Raw genomic sequence first — 17,783 nt, forward strand, 5'->3', positions numbered from 1 at the left:
ATGTCGGCCACATAATAAGGAACGTATCTGGACAATTAATTGCAATATCATTGAGTATTTCATGATCAACAAGGTTAATTAGGCTGTCAGTCGTGATAACAAGAAAATACAGATCAAACTGTGTCGGTCCCGTATAATCACTGAAACTCACAATAAATGTCACAACCCACACAATAAATGTGTCGACAAGCAGGTTGGTGACTGTGCTATTTAGGGTAAGAACAAATGTTTGTTAACGGCGGAATCAGAAACAAACAGAATTATTGCTTAAAGATTAATAAATGTAACAAACACAAACAATAACTCAAAAGATTTCCATTTATAGAAAGGTTTAATACAAATGTAATTCGATTAGGGTTTCTTGTTAGAAATGTTTATCCGTACTAATATTAGGACAACCGTCACACTCAAATCAGGAATATTCGATTCTTTCTGAAAAGTGTAAAGTGGCAAATTTGTCTTTGGTAGGCGTGCCATAAGTTATTCTATTTATAGGCCTGCCACCACCTAACAGCTGTCCTGCCTTCTAGAAACCCTAATGATTGGTACATAATTAAATTAAATATTCAAAAATATACTAAGTGTAAAAACATGTCTTCCAGGTAGGCTTTGTGTCTTTTGTCTTCTTCGAGTAGACCTGGTAACCTTGAAGTGTGATGGTAAATAGTTCTCCGGGTAGACTTTACTTAGAGTATTTTTCTAAGAAAATACTCACCTAGCAGACTTCAATCTTCTTGACCATATCAAACTTTGCCCGATATGATCTAACGAGCAAACTTGTTCTTCAGAGATTCTTTCAACCCTTTGTTAATGAATAACTTATTAGCAAATCAAAGTGTGCTGGTAACACTGTAGATTGCTCGGAGTTGAACCTTGGGCGATGAAGTCCTTAAGATAATTCGTTATCAACTTTCATCAAGCATGCTCGGACCACCGTTTTATTAAAGAATACCTTGCTATATCTTCCAAATACTTGGCTTCAAAAGCTTGGTCAGCCAAAAGTTTACTCGGAAGCAAACCTTGCTTGACTATGAAGAACAATCTATCTAGACATAGTGAACCCGGCTCGGATTGACACTAAAGAAGACTTCATGAAGATAACCTTGCCCGAAAGGCAAAATACCTTGCTAGGGCAAGTAAAACCTTGCTGGGAGGTCCAAGTGTGCTCGGTTTTCATACTTAGCCATTTATGTGGAGTGTTGAGAAGATTCCAATATCCCTTATTCTTCCTTGAGTCATTTCAGGTCAAATCTTTGACTCAACAATCTCCCCAAAATTGGAACATCTCAGCTGTCCCAAAACACTTCTAAGGTTACATACACTTAGTCAAAATACATTTCAAATCAAAATCAAATTACATATCAAAAGTTAACATATTACATAGTTGAAAATTCTGTCCAGTGGACACTACAAAGCAAACCCTACTCTAAAAATCTTCATCTTCTTGCATTATGAGCTGCTTGTCTTCTTCCAACTATCACTTCTCCTGCCCTTTGCTTGAAGATAGGCAGTATTTGATAATGAGGGTGATTTTCAAGAATTGTCATTTCCAATATGTCCCTCAGATCTTCATTGTGCTAAAAGGTCAGATCTTCATCATTTCTGATAATGCCCCGTATAAGTCGATCAGAGTTACGAAGAATGTAGTGGCATTCATTTTCTTTGTAGTCGATTTAAGCAATTCTACCATACTTCTGGACTTCATGGTTGGGTCTTTTCATGCGTCTCCTCATACTGATACACATATTCAAGTTGTAGAGTGGATTCTTGTCTCTGACTTTTAAAAGATAGCCCAATTCAGCACTTCTTATATTACTTATACGTTTGGCTTTTCTGTTTTGCTCTTGTTTAGTTAGCTTCCACTTTTTCCTTTGATCCAACAAAGGAAATCCCTTTTCAGCTTCATTTTTTTAAATATTTCGACAACTCATTCTGTTATCCCCCAGCCATCTTGTTTCTGTCATGATAATTATATAAATCAAGATTGGTCATTATCTCCAACTGCTCTCTCTTGTAATTAGCAAAATCATCTTTGAAAATGATCTCCCTCAATTGTCTGCTCCGTATGATCACCTTCAAAGTATTGGATACAGATTCATAGTAGAGCGTCATTGGCAAGTCTATATCAGTTTGGGGCCTTTTACCCTTTGAGTTCCAGCTCTACTTGACTCACCTCTAGTTGTTAAGGAGTGTCTCCTTGAAGCAGCGGGCCTTATGGGAATAGACTTCATTGGTTTAGAAGGCCCTGTGACTCCAAATGTCTTCCTATACATCCCTACAATCAACTCAGCAAGCATTGTAGCCAGATCAAATAGGTTTTCACCTCCATCCCTGTGTAGTCTTCCAATCATTTCCAAGATCTTCTCATCACCCAGCTGTCCAGCTGGTACTAATCTTCTACCTATAGAGCTTCTGGGATTCACTCCTTCTAACAATACCTTCTCCCATTAAGCTTTCTGTTCATAAAACAACTGTTTCAGCTGTGCTTTAACCAACATATCAAAGACATTTTCATTCATCCCTTTTCGTTTCAACATCACCTCCTTCAGATTCTAATCATTTCCACATTTTCCCATGGAGCTGTGGGTTCATCTGAATCTGGCTTTACTTCCACTGGGATAGGAATATCTTGTGTTTTAGCTCTTTTCAATTCACCTTTTTCAATTTTAGCTTTCTGCTTCTCTCCTAGAGTCATAATCCTTCTTTTCTTGACAGGGGGTTCAGGTTGATCTCTCTTTTATTGCTTCTTCTTTGAAAGTCTATTGTAATTAGATTCAACTGCAGATTTTGACAAGCTATCAACCATCTCAGGAGCCATACCTCTTTCAATCAGGTATCCACACTTTCCTGCATATCTTTTTTTCAGATCTTCTATTCTTTCTTTCAATCTTTCATTTTCTTCTCTTTCCCTTCTTTCTCTATTTAAAGTAAAATGTTCTTCAAGGTCTTTGAAGGTCATCTTAGTCAAATCCTTTTTTGAGAATCCATATCCTCTCAAATAGTCCCTATATCTCAAGGATTCACGGTTCTTTTCGGCATTCTCCTTTTAATCTCATAATTCTCTTTTTCAATTAAATTATGCAACTCCTCACCAGAAAGTGGAGCCAGATTTTCAAACTTATGCCCAAGTCTGATCAGTTTCACAATTAGTGGATTATTCCTTTGAGCTTCATCCAGACTTTGCCGAATATTTGTTCTTTGTTCATTTGTCATTTCAACATGTGGGGACACAATATCAACCTTCACAGCCTCAGCAGGCTTATTACATTCTTCATCATTATCATTATCATCTTCTTCAGTCGTATCTTCCTTTTCAGTGGACTTATTCACAACATCAATTTTTGCTTATTCATGATTGATTAATTCCTCAGGCCTAACTATCTGAATTGGAGTAGCCCTTATTGGAGTTTTCTGCTCCTCTAGGCTTTCAACAAAATACTCATTTTTATCATCCCCTCTGGCTTCTTTTAGATTGGGTAACTCTTCAGGCCTTAGTATCTTAATTGGATTAGGCCTCAAAGGGCTTTCCTTCTCTTCAGGACTTTCAACATAACATTCATTTTCATTATCCCATTTAGCCCTTTTTGCTGACTTGTTTTTATGAGTTTGTTCATCAGCCTTCCTTTTTCTTGTATACATCTTTGCAAATCTATTCACTTTTGCTGTGACCTCCTCATGCAACCTGGAGACCCTTTCGTGCAATGTTTCTATTGTTTCTTCAATTTTCTCTTTCTTTGAAGGTTCTTCCTGCTCAGGTTCCTTTTCAGTCCTGAGGTTGGTTTTGGTATTGACTTAATATATTTACAAACATGGCCAGAGAATTGTCATCTCTTCAGCCCTTTTCATATTATCAAGGTTTCAATGACCTCTTGGTCCTCATCCCTTTCTTGATCAAGAACTTTTGCAATATTAGCTTGTTCAATCAAATTTTCCTGCCCTACCAGCTCTTCTGCAGTCAGGGTTTGGGCAATGTATTCCCTCTCCCTTGTTTCTTTTATAACCTGTTCAAGCCTTCTGGCAGTAGCAGCATTCTCATCCTCTTCCTCTTCATCAATATTTGCCTATTTGGTAGTAACAGGTTCTTCCTCCTCAGCATCAGCAACAATAGCTTTCCCTTTTTCCATTCTTCTTCTCTTTTCCTCTTGTGTTTCTAATGGAAAGTTATTAATATCCTGCTCCAAGTCATTCATTTCCTTATCCTGCTATACTCTCTTGGAACTTACTTCACTTGTTTCTTGTTCAGTAAGTACAAGTTCCTCAGTTTCAGCTCCTTCCTCCATCACAACATCAGTCTGTACATCAGTAGCAGTCATAACATCTGTCATAACATCAGTCTGCTCTTCAGTAACCACTGTCAATTGCCAGTGTTTCAGTTGTTACTATATCTTCAGTGGCTTGATTTCTCATTTAAGCATTACTTTCTTTCTCCTTTCTTAACAACTCATCATCAACATCACCATACACGGTATTCAATACTTCATCATTCACATTGTAGTCTTATTCATCATCTTCAGACTTATCACCTTCATAATCTTCTTCAAAGATCATTCTTCCTCCACTATCCTCCTCATCTTCATTATCACCATAAGCACTTAGGATGTTTTTAATCTATCATCCACATTCTGCACTACAGTCTCATCCTCATCATCAGCCACCTCCTTATCACCATCAACACCAGTTGCCTCATTAGTTGGAATATTCTCCCCTGTTTTGGGGCAGCTGAGGTATTCTCAACCTCCTGCTCCAGGGTTTGAATCTTCGAAAGTGCTTGGGCCAACTGAGCTCTCAAGTCATCATTCTGCCTTTTCAATTCAGCATTGTCTCCATTCAAATCCAAATTTTCACAGAATAGCTGAACATTCCTTTTAAAAATATAATGAGTAGCAGAGGGAGGGGTGGGTGAAGTAGAGAAAAGTTCAGGGTTTGGTTGGATATTTTCAGTGGGTGGTGTAGTGGATTGGGATTGTGTATGTATAGGTTTTTCTAAGGTTTGGGAAATGGATGGAAAGGTTTGTAAGTTTGTGTGAAGAGTTTCTGGAATATATGGTTCATGGGTAGGCTGGGTTTGGTCTTGGTTAAGGATTTGGGTAATGTTGTGATGTGGGCTCAAGTTTAATGTTTCAGTTGGGCTTTGGGTTAGGGTAGGTGGTGTTTGAGGTGGGGATTGGGTTAGGGTTGGTAGTAGTGAGTGAGGTGGTGTGGCTAAGGGTGTGGTTGATGGGGTGGGAATGGGTTGGTTCTCCCCTCTGTTGTTGTACATCATCAATAAATACTCCTTCAATACCTCTTTCTCCATCTCCCTCATCACCTCCATCATTACTGTCATCACTATCATCCATCTCCATCTCATCATCCTCCTCCTCCCCTGAGGTTAACTTAGGCACATGCATAATCTCAGCATCATGGTTGACCAACCATGGTAATATATCAAGTTCAACATTAGGATTGAATCTTCTTGTGCTAGCCAGATTATCAATCCTTTTGTAAGTATTTGGGTTCTGCAACACATGTGTTGTACCCATTGTGGGCAAATCTTGTAGCTCATGGTTGAAGATGATCTGCAGAAACCTTGGATAGGCAAGAAATCTATCTTTATTTGCCTTCTTCAAAATGCTCACCATTCCATCAAAAAATCATTTTCGAAAAGTTGAATGGCAGATCATAGACTATAGCAACTGTGGCATTTGCTAAGTCACGACTCATAAGAGTCCAAGATCCTTTTTGTTGAGCCAAGATTTGACCCAAAACTGATCAGATTGAATATTGGAATCTTCTCAACCTCCTCAAAAATGACTAAGTATGGAACCGGGCACACCTTAGACTTCCGAGCAAGCTTTTACTTAGCCAGGTACGATATTTTGTCTATCAGGCAGGGTTATCTTCTTGAAGTCTTCTTTAGTGGATATCCGGGCAGGTTTTGCAAATTAGTGTATTACCGGGCATGGTTCACTAGTTTATGATTATCCGGGCAAGGATCACTTTATCAAGCAAGTCTATTCTTCATAGCCAAGTAAAGCTCACTCTCGTGTAAGCTTTAGGCTAACCAAGCTCATGAAGCCAAGTGATTGGAAGACCGGGCAAGGTGTTCATTAATAAGTATGGGCCAAGTATGCTTGATGTCTTGATGGAATATCTTAAGAATCATCGGGCAAGGTTCAACTCAAGCAAGGAACAGTGCTACCAAGAACACTATGCTAATAAGCTATTCTCTAGCAAAGAGTTGAGGGGACCATTGAAGAACAAGGTTGCTCATAAGGGTTTGTCGGGAAAAGTCTGGCAAAGTCAAGAAGATTGAAGTCTACCCGGTGAGTATTTTACTTGGTAAAATACTCTTTAAGTAAAGTCTACCCAGAAACTGTTCCCGAGCACACTTCTATGTTACCAAGTTATGAAGGATGGCAGAGCACACAGTCTACTCGGAAAATGAATATTGTTGCAAAGCCTACTCAGAAGACTTGTTTTACACTTAAGATTATTTCTGAATATGTAATTTGAATATGTTATAGTATTTGGGGTTTCTAGAAGGAATGATAGCTGTCCAAAGATGTCAGGCCTATAAAAGGAATAATTAGGGCACACCTAGGACAGCGGCCGAATACGATACTAAGTGAGAACATTTATTGAGAGACAGCCGTGCCTAAGAATAGTACGGACATAACTTTCCTATCAAGAAACCCTAAATCGATTATCCTTTTGTATGATTAACTTTTTATGAATGGAAATCTTTTAAGTGAATCTTGTGTGTGTTAGTTACCTTTGATTATTGATAGCAACTACCCTGTTTATTATTGATTCTGCCTTTAATAAACAGTTATCTTTGTAAATATAGCAACCCGTCATTAACTCTCTTGTCGACACATTTATTTGTGTGAGTTATGACATGATTTGAGTAAGATCCAGCAGAAATCGGGGACCTGCCAAGTGGTATCAGAGCTTGTTGCTGCTGTTTTAGTAAGATTCTTGTTGCTGATTGAAGATTTGAAGAAAGATGACGTAAGCAGACAACTATTCTATTGAAAAGTAACGTCAGCAGCTCTGTTATTCATTTTTCTTTCAGATCTACAATCTATTGGTGTTTTCTCCTCCTTATTTCAATTAAATCTTTAATATTTATTTATAAATCTTGCTTTAATCATATCAGACACATCAGATCTGAACAACCTATTTTTAGATCTGATTATTTTGAAATTATGCTTTTACAAAGAAACTGATTTTGATTCTTTCAAAAATGTCTGGATAAGAGGAACAAGAAGTGTCTACTAACAAGATTCCAAGATTGTATGGACAAGCAAACTTTACCAAGTGGAAAGTACTCTTTGAAGCAGTCGTATGTTATAATGATGTGGATATGTGGAATTCAATCAAGAATGGACCACGGGACAACAATGAAGGTGCAAATGCAAATGCAACTGTTGTTGTGCGTGAAAGATTGAGAAAGATAGATGACAGGGCCTTAGCTATGATTAAGCTAGGACTGTCTTGGGATATCTTAACCAATGTGGCACATCATACAACTGCCAAGGCAATGTATGATGCCATCCTTGAGATGTATGAGGGAAATACTGAGCTGAAGAACATAAAGAAACAAAGATTGAAGCAACAGTTGGAAAGGTTCAAGTATAAGGAGGGAGAAAGATTGAAATCAATTCTAGAACGATTTCTAGCTATTGTGAATGAGTTGAGGACAACTGAATATGTCATGACTGATTTTGACCTGAATACTAAGCTGCTCAACTCAATGCCTAAGGAATGGTACACTGCCTACAAATTCATCCTTCAAAAGCCCAATTTCAATGATTTGAAGGTTGATGATGTGGTATGCTTCCTTCAAGCTGCAGAAATAGAAATGATTGAGAATGAAATGATCAAAGAAGAGAAGCCATGTTTTCAAGTAACCAATGCTCTCATGCACCTATGGGAAACTTGTCAACCAAAAACCAACAACAGATTCCCATCAATGAAGAACCTAATGAGCATGGTGTTGATACACCTAAGGCTTTTATTGGTGGTAGTTCAAGCAACTCACAAAACCAGCAGAGGTTTAATGTCCAACTCTTGGAAGAGAATGATTCAGCCTCAATGGCTAGTGGACATGGACCCTATGTTGGTGGTAATGGAAGTCATGGATCAGATTATCATGGTTTGCTCTCAATGTTCACTGATTCTTATAATGCTTTTGTTGCAAAGAACATGGTTTATACTAGCATTGTGCAAGATGATCTAGAGCAAATTGATGCAGATGATTTGGAAGACATGGATTTGAAATGGCAAGCAGCAATGTTGGCTTTAAAAAGCAAAAGGCTATATAACAGGACTGGTAGATCTCTTCTATCAGGACCTAATGAAAGAATTGGTTTTGATAAGTCTAAAGCCATTTTCTATAACTGCCAACAACCTGGTCACTTTGCCAGAGAATGCAACATGCCAAGAAACTTTCAAATGAACCAATACCAGAATCAATCAAGAAATCAGCAGCATCAATATCAACAGTTTCAACAGAATTCAAGGAACAACAACTTCAACAACAACAATTACAACAATTATAACCCCAACTTCAACAACTTCCAACAGCCTCCAATGAACAATAATCAACAAGTTGTGCCACATAATCAAGGATTTCAAAGGAACAATAATCAGAATCTTCAAACTGTTCCAAACAATTAAGTTCCAACCAACCAAAAACAACACTCTGCTCCTATTGTTGACTTAAATGAAATTATCATTGAATTAAAAACAAAAGTAGGCAAGCTGGAAAGTGAGTGTTTTAGGAAACAAAGTATCATAAATGGATATGAGTCTAGTGAGCTGATCAGTGAAGAAAAGATTAAAAGCTTGGAAGATGATTGCATGATCAGTTACAGAACTCAAACCAGATACAAAGCTTGGAAGATGATTGGAAGGTGATCACTGAGATAGATGGATTAAAGAAAATGTTAGTTGAAGAAAAAGTTCTGAATACAAAACTGCAAGTTGAAAATGAATTCTTGAAGAATTTGATATCCACTGGAAATATTTGTGGAATTCTGAATCAAGTGAAAAAAGAAGACAAATACAAAGCAGTTCCACCTCCATTCAACAACAATTTTATGCCCAAAGTTGGCCAAGAGAAGAGAGATGCCTATCTGCAACAATTCAAAGAAGTGTTTGATGATAAAAGAGAATTTTTTGATTTGTACAAAAATGTTGAGGTGAATGAAGAAGGTGAATTTGTTGTGAAAGAAGAATGGATAGAATAGAAATCAATTGGTGTACAAGTCTCTGAGGATGACTTTGATTCTAATTATCTCAATCAATATGATTTGAGTGATCAGATCACAGATGAACAAATCAAAGAAGCTGAAAGAGGAAGAAGATACAAGAAACCAGAATCTATTGACAAACTTCCTAAGTATCCACCTGTAACACCTAGAATGAAGAAACAGAATGAGAAAATAAGAAGAGAGCATGTTTCTTATTATAGTTATGAAAAGAAAAAAGGTGAGCTACAATGCAGTCAAGCCACCAAGCAAGGCTGTGTTGGAAAGGATAAAAAAAACAAAAAGAAGAGAATAACTGAAGAAGTTGATGCAGAAAATTTTATCCCTGTTTATCCAATCTTCTCCAGTCATGAATTGCTTGATGTTGGAGAAATTGAAACCATGGAAGAATATGAGAAAAGACAGTCAAGGCATAGAGAGAGAAGTGATGAGGAACCTATGATTATGGAGAAAATTGTCTTTGTTAAAAGCAAAGTTGAAAAACAAGACATCAAGATTGAGGAATTTGTTCCTTTTTCAATTGATTATGATGATCTGAAGACTCAGAAAACTCTTGGAGTAAAGTCTCCTAAACCAAGTGAAAGGTTCAAGAAACCAAAACAGCATGAAATATTCAAAGGAAAGTTTTGGTGCAAAAAGTGTGATGAATATGGACATCACACAGATTCATGTAATGAAAGATTCAAATTCAAACCCTTTCATGTCCCAGATGAAACAAAGTACGGCTAAGACTTTGTTCAGTACAAGAAAAAGTATGAAGCATACCTGGGAAAAAGAAAGGTATGTGAAATTGAAACCACAAAGAAAGATGAGTTGAAATCAGCTGAAGAGACAAGAAGTGAAAAGAAAATTGAAGTCAAATCAAAGAAACAAGTGACTAAATCAGTAAGAAGAAGTGTGTCTCCTAAGAAGCATGAGAAAGCTGTCAAGAAGAACTATCAACCTTTGAGAATCATCTCCAAACAAGATACACAATCAATCAAGTCTGATAGCTCTCAAAGTTTACCTACCAGTAGGAAGACAAGAAACAAAGGTGTCCTTTCAAGAAAGAAATCAACAGAACTGACAGGTGATGAGAAGTTCTTGTTAAAGCATGGATATGAACCAGAAGGATTTCATTGGAAACCTAAGGCTGAGACTAAAGTGGAAAGAACTGCTGATGTAAGAGAATACTCAGAATAGAAGGATTATGTAATCCAAGAATATGACAATGCATCAGAAGAGTCCCAAGTCACAACCTCATTTGTGAAAATTCCAAGAGAGTGTGGTTATGAAACTGACAATTCAGAAAATCTTGAAGTCACTCATGAAGACCCTGAACCAACAACACTCACTTCCAATGTTATCACTGAAATTAAAATTGATGAGTTGCAAGATGAAAAAACTTGCACTTCATCACCTAACTAATCAAACCTTTTCTTTTGTGCAGGAACAATCCACTCAATTGAATGACATATGGTACATGGATAGTGGATGTTCTAGGCAGATGACTTGTGACAGGAGGTCACTGGTTAATTATGAAGAAAAGTTTGAAGGTCCTGTGGCATTTGGAAGTGATGAAAATGGTGGAAAGATAGTTGGGAAAAGAATTTTAACAAATGGAAAGGTTTCATTTGATAATGTGTTTCATGTTGAAAGTTTACAGTACAATCTTCTAAGCATATCACAAATGTGTGATAAGGGATACAAATTTGGTTTTGATGACTCACACTGTTTCATCTTAAAACCTGTATTTGTAATCCCACTTGAAATGATTATGATGATGGCACCTAGAAATGGCAACCTTTATGAGCTCAACATGAAGGAAGCTGTTTCAAGGGGTGGTACATGTTTTGTTTTCAAAGCCAATGAAAATGAGTCAAAATTGTGGCACAAGAAACTATGTCATGTGAATCTGAAGAATATGAACAAACTTGTTAAGGGTGATCATGTCATTGGCTTAACTACAAGAGAGTTCAAACTGGAAGAACATTGTAGTTCATGTCAGAAGGGCAAGCAGCATAAATCCTCTCATAAGACAAAACTCATCAGTTCAATTGATCATGTACTTGAATTACTTCACAAGGATATTTTTGGTCCTGTGAGTGTGCCAAGTATAGGGAAGAAAAGATATTGTCTTGTGATCATTGATGATTATTCAAGATATACTTGGGTTTATTTCCTGAATACAAAGGATGAGACTACAGAGTTAATTAAGGGCTGTGTGACAATGATTGAGAACAAACTGAATAAGAAAGTTAAAACTATGAGAAGTGACAATGGTACAGAGTTCAAAAATGGAGTCATGGAAGAATTCTGCACAGAAAAGAGAATATTTCAACAATTCTCAGCTCCTAAAACTCCTAAACAAAATGATGTTGTAGAAAGAAAAAATAGAACACTTTTTGAAGCTGCAAGAACCATGATAGCAGATGCAAATCTACCAGTTACATTTTGGGCTGAAGCCATCAATACTGCATGCTATGTTCAGAACAGGGTACTTGTCAACAAAAGGCATAATAACACACCATATGAAATTTTCAACAATAGAAAGCCTTATATCAAGTTTTTCAAGCCCTTTGGATGCAAATGTTTCCTTCTGAACACAAGGGATTACTTGAACAAGTTTCAAACTAAGTCCTTGGATTGTTTCTTTGTTGGTTATTCAACACACTCAAAAGCTTACAGAGTATATGTGAAAGACCATATGAGTGTTATTGAATCATCTGACATCATCTTTAATAAGAATCAGTTCAATACAGTTGATGGTGCAGCATGGCTGTTTGATCATGAAAAGTTGATAAGGTCTTTCAAGATTTATTCTGAAGACTTTGATGACTCATTCTACAAGACAAGTGTATTTGAAGAGAAAAAGAAGAAAACATTGGTCTTAGAAGGGTTATGGAAGAATGTTGCTAGAAAAGAAAAGGAGTATACATTTATCAAGGGTATCTCAAATGACATTGTTGACCAAGAACAAGATCATGCAGAGCTTAATTAAGACAATCAAGAAGTAGAGAATGATCAAGTTCAGACTGAAGAGAACCCAAGCAACCGAACAACTGAAGAAGATGTAACTACTGCAAGATTTCAACATTTGTTTGAAAGATTGAATATTGGAAACAATGGCGCGTCTACCTCAAGACAGAACATTGAAGAAGCACCAGAGTTTCATGATGCTGAAACAGAATTGATCATTGAAGAACCAGATCTCAATGAACCAAATCTTGACACAAATATGTCTGCAGATATGATAGTTCAAGCCCCTTATGTTGAAAAGAATCATCCATCTGAAAACATCATTGGAGATATAAATGAAAGAGTTACTAGAAGTTATTCTGAATCTGCAAACATCTGTTTATACTCCTGCTTTCTATCCCAAATAGAACCAAAGAACATTGTTCAAGCACTAAAGGACAGTAGTTGGGTGGAAGCAATGTAGGAGGAACTGGCACAGTTCAGAGATCTACATGTTTGGGATCTTGTTGATATGCCAAGGAACAGATCTGCAATTGGCACAAAATGGGTTTTCAAAAACAAAAGGGACGAGAGGGGTATTGTGATTAAGAACAAGGCTAGACTTGTGGCATTGGGATGCCTTCAAAAGGAAGGAATAGACTTTGAGGAAGTCTTTGCACTAGTTGCAAGACTTGAGGCAATCAGAATCTTTCTTGCATATGCTGCCTCAAAGAACATTAAGGTGTTCCAGCTTGATGTAAAGTCTGCATTCCTAAATGGAAAGATTGATGAAGAGGTGTATGTTGCTCAACCACCAGGTTTTGAAGATCCAGTGTATCCAAACAGGGTGTATAAAATAAATAAATCCCTTTATGGATTGCATCAGGCTCCTAGAGCATGGTATGATGAGCTGTCAAATCATCTTCTTGAAAATGGTTTCAAAAGAGGAGCCATTGACAAGACACTCTTCTACAAAAGAAAGGGATCAGACTTGCTGCTATTACAAGTCTATGTTGATGATAGTGTCTTTGGTTCAACAAATGAACAAATGTGCATGGAGTTTGAAGGGGTAATGAAATCCAAATACAACATGAGTTCAATGGGGGAAATGAACTTCTTTCTTGGATTGCAAGTTCAATAGAAAGCTAATGGGATTTTCATCTACCAGTCTAAGTATATGCAGGACATCCTAGACAAATTCAATGCAATGATTTGAAGACTGCTTCAACTCCTATGGATTCAAAGGAAAAGATGGAAGCTGATGAAAAGGGGGAGCCAGTAGATGAACATGAATACAGAGAAAAGATTGGGTCTCTGATGTATCTTACTGCTTCAAGACCAGATATCATGTTTGCTGTATGTGTCTGTGCAAGATTCCAAGCAAGTCCAAAAGTCTCCCACATGAATGCTGTTAAGAGAATTTTTAGATATTTGAAGGGAAGACCAGACTTAGGAATTTGGTATCCAAAGAACAATTCTTTTGACCTTATTGCCTACACAGACAGTGATTATGATGGACGTAACATGAGCAGGAAGTCAACCTCAATTGGATGTCAATTTTTGGGTGAAAGGCCAGTGTCATGGCAATGCAAGAAGCAGACTACTGTCTCAATCTCAACTGTTGAACCTGAATACATTGCTGCATCTGTTTGCTGTGCACAAGTTCTATGGATTCAGAACCAGATGCTGGACTATGGTTTGAATTTTCTGAATACCCCTATTCTCATTGATAATACTGCTGCATATTTTACTGTTAAGAATCTTGTCCGACATTCAAATACTAAGCATATTGAAATCAGACATCACTTCATTAGAGATTGTAAAGAAAAAGGTTTGATTGAAATGCAGAGAGTTGACACAAGTGACAACTTGGCTGACCTATTCACCAAGCCACTTGACAGAACCAGATTCAACTTTCTTTTGAAAGCTCTGGGTATGATCAACTCATATGAGGTCTGATTGAGGATATATGCTTAGTATGTGTCTCTATGTGCTAATTAATTGTTCTTGATGGAAGACACATACTTGGAATGTTGAATGAATATGTTATGAATATGTTACTTATTTGTTGTTAACTGATAAGTGCTTAAGTGATTAACCGTGCTATATATGTGTCATTGATGCTAATTATTGATTATCAGTTAATTGTTTTGATGTTATGATAAGTAGTTTGATCTGTCTATGTGAATTAAATGCTTATCTGATGTCATGAGTAATCACTTGATTATGATTGCTTGAATATGTGTGTTATCTGATCATCTTGATATTATTAGGATTGGATAGACTATGAATGTTAGAAATGTCTGCTTCTTTTGATGATGTTGATAATGATTAAGATTTGAATATGTTCCAACTGTTTGTGTCAAAATGAATTTTATGTCAAAATTAAATGATAAAATGAATTTTCTAATGAATTTTGCATAAACACTTTATTTTGGTCAAAACATGAGCAAGTTGTTAATGGTGTAGAGTTATGATAATACTATTCACTTCAAGCTTTAAAGAAGCTTAAAAGGATTTTTCAATGAAAAGTCTCAAGAGTTACCTTTGCTGAAAATTATGTCATTTGCTCAAGTTGGAAAGGCATATACTTGTATATGTTGGTCCTGTCATCTGTTCTCAGACAGATAGGATAGCCATTAACCTGGAAAACTGAAGGCATTTGGGGCAATCTGTAACTTGTTTTCTATTCCTTCACTTAAAACTATGTCAATAGCTCTGAGTTTGAAAGGACATATATTCACAATGTATGTTTGGTCGTGTTAACCACATGTGGTCAAACAGAATAGCCATTTACCTGCCAATTAAGAGACATTGGGGTGATTGAATATTAAACTGAAAATAATGGGAAACGATAGTACATTGACTACTTAGCCAATCATATGAATTTAATAGGCTGAAAAGACCTTAGTATAGTCATTAACATGTATGGTTACTTTCTCATGATGTGTAAAATCCAAGGTGATATAAACATAATGAATATGCTAATCTTTATGTGGAGATACATAGTTGTCTTTGCATGTCTCAAGATAAATCTCTCTAAATGATAGGCAGAAAAGTGATTACCCAGTCATACACAAGCCTGTTGTTATTTGGTCAACTCAAAATGAAATATCTTTAAATATGACAAAGAACATGCTTAAGAAAATTTGAGAAATTATCAAAAACAAGGGGAAGAATGAATAAATCAACCAAAAGTTGATAAGTGTTTTAAATATTTTATCAAACAAGAGGGTTATAATCAGAACTACAGAGATGTTGGCAAAATCTGTCTCATCTTGAATGAAAGGCCTGCTTGTTAACTGTAAGTCCAACGTTCAACCTCTATATATGTTTGATTCTAAAAAATACAAAAAGATCCAATAAAAACTGTCATACAAAAACAGTTTTTGTCATATTCAGGAGGTTGGAGTCAAATTGGGGTGATCTGGGGAAAGCCAAATAAGGTTTGAGAAGAGATATGAGGCATCATAGCACAGTGTTGACTATTAATGTATTATGCTACTAATTGAACCTTAATCATATCACCAAAGAGATGAAATTCATGTTAAGTCTAGAATTGTTGTTAACCTATCTATGTTGTCATAATAATGCTGAGACTGAAGTATTGAGAAAGCTACTTAGTCAATATGATCTCATTCCTGAGATCTTTTTAGTTTACCAAAGAAATTGTTTTGAAATGAAACATAATTGAAATTTGATCTCTAAATGCACCATTTTCTCTTAAATTGTGATCTGTAATGATACATAACTGAGAAATATCTTTGACAAATGGTTTAAGTCAAAAAGTGTTGCATTTTTGCCTTTAATAGGTTGAATATGTAAGTTCGGGTAAGGTTTGATGTTTTCTAACCTTTCCGGGCACAAAACAGTTGAATATGATTGAATATGTATTTTCGGGTAAGGTTTATTGCTTTATAACCTTTCCGGGTACACTTAGATGTTTTTATCTAAGTTTACTGTTTTCGGACATACTTTGAAGTATTTGATACTTTTCGGGTAGAGTTACTATTTAAGTCACTTTCCGGGCAAGCTTGATAGTTTATGTTTGAATATGTTTTTCGGGTATGATCTGATGATTTAAATGTATCGGGTAGACTACATTTCTAGTTTAGTTCCCAAGCATACCTGATGTTTGAATATGATTAAATTACAGCAAGCTTAGTGCTACATAGAATTTCCAAGCAAGCTCTCTGAAATTTTAGACTATAGTACACTTAGGTGTTTTATGTTTAATTTCACTCCGAGCATGCTATGTATTATTTGTGATTATGATTTCTTTGAAATTACAAGTGTTTTCGGGCAGACCTTGTCTTCCGGGCACACTTTATATTCCGGGTACACTATTGTTCCCTCAATATACTTGGTAATTTCAAAATTTGACTTTCCGGTGTCATACCCCGTTAAGCGATTTGCGGAAACGTAAAACGGAAATGCAACACATACAATGGTATCAAATACATTGTTCATAAAGAAACATTACTAACTAATTTACAATTTATTACATCGTTCTAACATCTTTTACAAACTAGGTGATACAATTTAACCTGTTCTTCAATCACTTTACTTCTAACTCAAATGCCCACGACATCAATCACCAATCAGACACGTAACGCACAGGAAATTACTTCTCATATCTGATTACCTGAAAAGCATGTTAAAACAGGTCAACTACGAATAGTTGGTGAGTTTCATAAGTTTTAACGAAATCAGTTCTGCGCACCATACAGTCATAGTTTGTATGTACGCGCGTATGTAAAAATATGTATTTACGGTTGTATAAATATGTACAGCCATATCCTTGTGTGTGCATATGCACACATGTAGGTTTATAATATAAATTCAAAATTTCGGTAAAATCGTGATTGTTTGTTCGTACTACCTGTTTCCAATTTTCGTGTTTAACCAACCACTGTGGACCCCATTTCTCCCACAACGGTTCAACATAAACTCAACCACTGTGGCCCCCCTTCCGCCCACAACGGTTCCGCGTTAACATCAACCATTGTGGTCCCCCTTCCACCCACAATGATTCCATGTAAACTCAAACATTATATAGTGTACACGCAAATAATTAGTGTATTCTACACATATTATTTCCTACGGCTAATCACATAGCATGTATATAGACACATATACACATATAGTATTTATCACGTATCACCAAATACTATGGCTCCCCATCCGCCCACAATACGCATAATCACATTATTTTTTTAACATTCATGTCATAATCAAGTTAGTTCGTTTAATAAGTTGCAGCAGAATTTGGCTCATAGACCATACTCAACTTTAGTTTATAAGTTGCAGCAGAACTTGGCTCATAGGCCATACTCAACTTTAGTTTAGTAAGTTGCAGCAGAACTTGGCTCACAGGCCACACTCAACTTTAGTTTATAAGTTGCAGCAGAACTTGGCTCATAGGCCATACTCAACTTTAGTTTGTTACTATTGTGGCCCCCCTTCTGCCCACAACAGCCCCATAATCATCACAGACCACGTTATCTCCATGGCCATTACAGACCACGTTGTCTCCCAAATTAGTTATGTTTAACATTACATAACGTGTTTGTATAAACATGCAGTCAC

This window comes from Bidens hawaiensis, unplaced genomic scaffold (genome assembly GCF_021521415.1).
Source record: "Bidens hawaiensis isolate Kalapana, Puna unplaced genomic scaffold, B.hawaiensis_p1.1 tig00055899_1, whole genome shotgun sequence".
Lineage (NCBI taxonomy): Eukaryota > Viridiplantae > Streptophyta > Magnoliopsida > Asterales > Asteraceae > Bidens > Bidens hawaiensis.